Below are 2,805 nucleotides of genomic sequence, written 5' to 3'. Positions count from 1 at the left end.
GTAACCTTCATCATATTTTACCTCAACCAAAAACATAGTTTCCATCTTTAAAAAATGAAGATCCCATAATGCTATCCTTTAATTGTATGAATTTTACTTCCATGATTACAAATTATCTTTTAATACATGTGGAGCTGAGGATGAAAAAATAATATTAAAAAAGAAAAAAATCTAAAAAATACTAGATTCTTGCTGGCTTTAAAAACGATACAGTATGTAGTTAGATAAAAAAAAATCTGAATTTTTCCTCATGAAATATACAGAGAATAATTTGCATTTTGAGCAAAAAACATAAAATCGGCTTTTGCATTTTCCTGACATCAACTAGATTTCTGGACCCTTTAATATCTTTGTACATTTTATTTTTTCTATCACATCTCCAAACAATGATTTCGGGTTGTTGTCAACAGAATATGGACAATAGATTTACTGTTTTATTATCACTCTAAGATAAAGAAGTGAAATCAAGGCCTTCAACAGTTCCAATAAATTCAACAAAATTGCTCCATAGATCTTTTTTTGAATTATTGTTTTGTTGGAAGCTTACTAGTTACAATCTTATTTTTCCTTATCGTTTCTAGTAGCAAAACTTCGTGCTTATACATAGATGGGTCATGACAGGAAGGGAAGTCAAATAATTGGTGAAATACAGTTCACAGCACTTTAATTTTGGTATTAGTTTAAATTTGCTTCATAGTCCGCTCAATTTAAAGTTATTAGTTTCCTGTCCCATATGTACACAACATTTCAATTTGGAGCGTTTTCACAGGAAAAGCCTATTTCCTGACTAGATAGAAGAAAACTGACTTAGGTGTCACGGACTCGATTTTTGAGAAATGTTTAATGCCAAAAACCGTTTCCTGATATCTTCACAGCCCACTAAGGTACAGAAGGTTTTTCAATTTTTGGCCATTTTGAAAACTGCCAATAATTTTCTTATTTATTAAAATATTGGCTTTGTGTAAAAACATTACTGTAGCGCTTTTTTAAGAGGAATCTAATAGAGTGCTCAAATTTTTTCTATTGTTTGCCGTTTTCCTACAAATTGTTACAACTTTATTTTTTCAAATATAAATCATAGGTGGCTATGGCTTAGCAAAATAGACAATTTTAAACCCTTTTCAACGATATAAATACATACTTTAGCATTTATTACCGAAAATGACGGAAATATAACGTATTAATTTTTTTGACATAAGTTGGCTATGAAAATTGCTGTCAAAGGAGTTAAAACCTAAGAAAAAAGATAATTTTAATGCCTTTTAATGAAGTGAAATAAATTTTAAAATATACTTTCAACGTAGCTATTCAAACTGAGTTTCTTCGTTTTGAACACATTGCAAACATCTTTTTCGCACAGAATTACAAGTATTTAACAGTTTCACAACAGTGATTCTTGCAAAAGCATGTCGAGTGGCTTCTTTTAATTCTGCTCTTGTTTGAATATTTCTTCTCTTGAAGATGAGATCTTTTAATCTCCCCCACAAGAAGAAATCCATAGGAGTGAGGTCACAGGACCTTGCCGGCCATGGTATGACACCATTCATTTCGATCCACTTCTGCTGAAACTCTTCATTTAAAAACCAGTACAGTATATTAAAGTGAAACTGGTACATCTTAAAATTTTCTAATATGTCCTTGTTTGTTTATTAAAGAGTTATTTTTATTTCTCTATGTATAGTTTGGGAAGAATGGTCAAGAATGGCGGATTCTTATCACAATTTTTTTCTTTCAATCGCGTTTTCTTCCTTGACTATTCTTCTCGAAATATACACTGCAACATATAAATAAATCTTAATGACCAAACAAGAAGGACATATCAGAAAATTTTCAGGTGTACGAGTTTTCCTTTAATGCTGTACCTTAATTACATAACCATACCCAGAAATATCTTTTAAAATAAAACTTGAAACCTCATTTGAGGGCTTTTTATTTGCCATATGCTATTTTAGATTATGTCTGACTTTACCCAAATTTGTTCATTAACTAACAAGTTTCCACAATAGTGAATGAATCTTTCTTGTAAAGTACTTCGGTCGAACCTTCTGAAGTTCGTCAAATCTCGATTGGTTGGCAGAAATTTGCTTTTAATTGTTATTAAAAAGTAAAATAGCAGAAAATCTTTTAAATTCTGATATTCAAATATTATTGAAATTATAAATTATACTTTCAAATATTTAAGGACGTTACTTCCTTTATTAGTTCGTTCCTTGTTATCTCAGCCCAGTAGTGATCCGCATTTATGCAATAGGAAATTGATGTATAAATGCAAAATCTTTACTATATGTTCTGATTCATTGAGCGTTACTGAAAAAGTACTGATGAAGGAACTCTAGTTGTGATATTTCCAGTGAAAATTTTCTGTCACCCAGAAGCCCTTATTCTGCGGCACGGAACTTTAAATAATCATTTTTCGATTTCATGTTATTGCGTTTCTGAGCCACTTTTTCTACAGAAGTAGAAGAGTTTCGTGTAACATTATTAGGGTTGGTAAAGTTGATTCAGGACTGTCTTAGGAGATGGAGTCTTCATCAAATGAACTTTCTATGATATCATTTAGATTTATTGTAGGACCTAATTCGTCTTCATTTGCAGAAACTTCTAAACTCGTCTTCACTTTCCAATGGCATAGCCACCAATTCTGAAAGTTTAGCGTCACTAAGAGCCCCGTTTTTAATTCTCTCCACCATACATTCATTTTCCGAAAGAGAAACATTGTACCGATGCATGAACTGTTTCAGATATAATACATATGCCAATAAATTAAAAACGACCATGGATATATAAAACAAAATCCCCTAATAT

The sequence above is a fragment of the Euwallacea similis genome, chromosome 15, assembly GCF_039881205.1.
Source record: "Euwallacea similis isolate ESF13 chromosome 15, ESF131.1, whole genome shotgun sequence".
NCBI classification, from domain to species: domain Eukaryota; kingdom Metazoa; phylum Arthropoda; class Insecta; order Coleoptera; family Curculionidae; genus Euwallacea; species Euwallacea similis.
Note: the sequence above shows the minus strand (reverse complement) of the source record.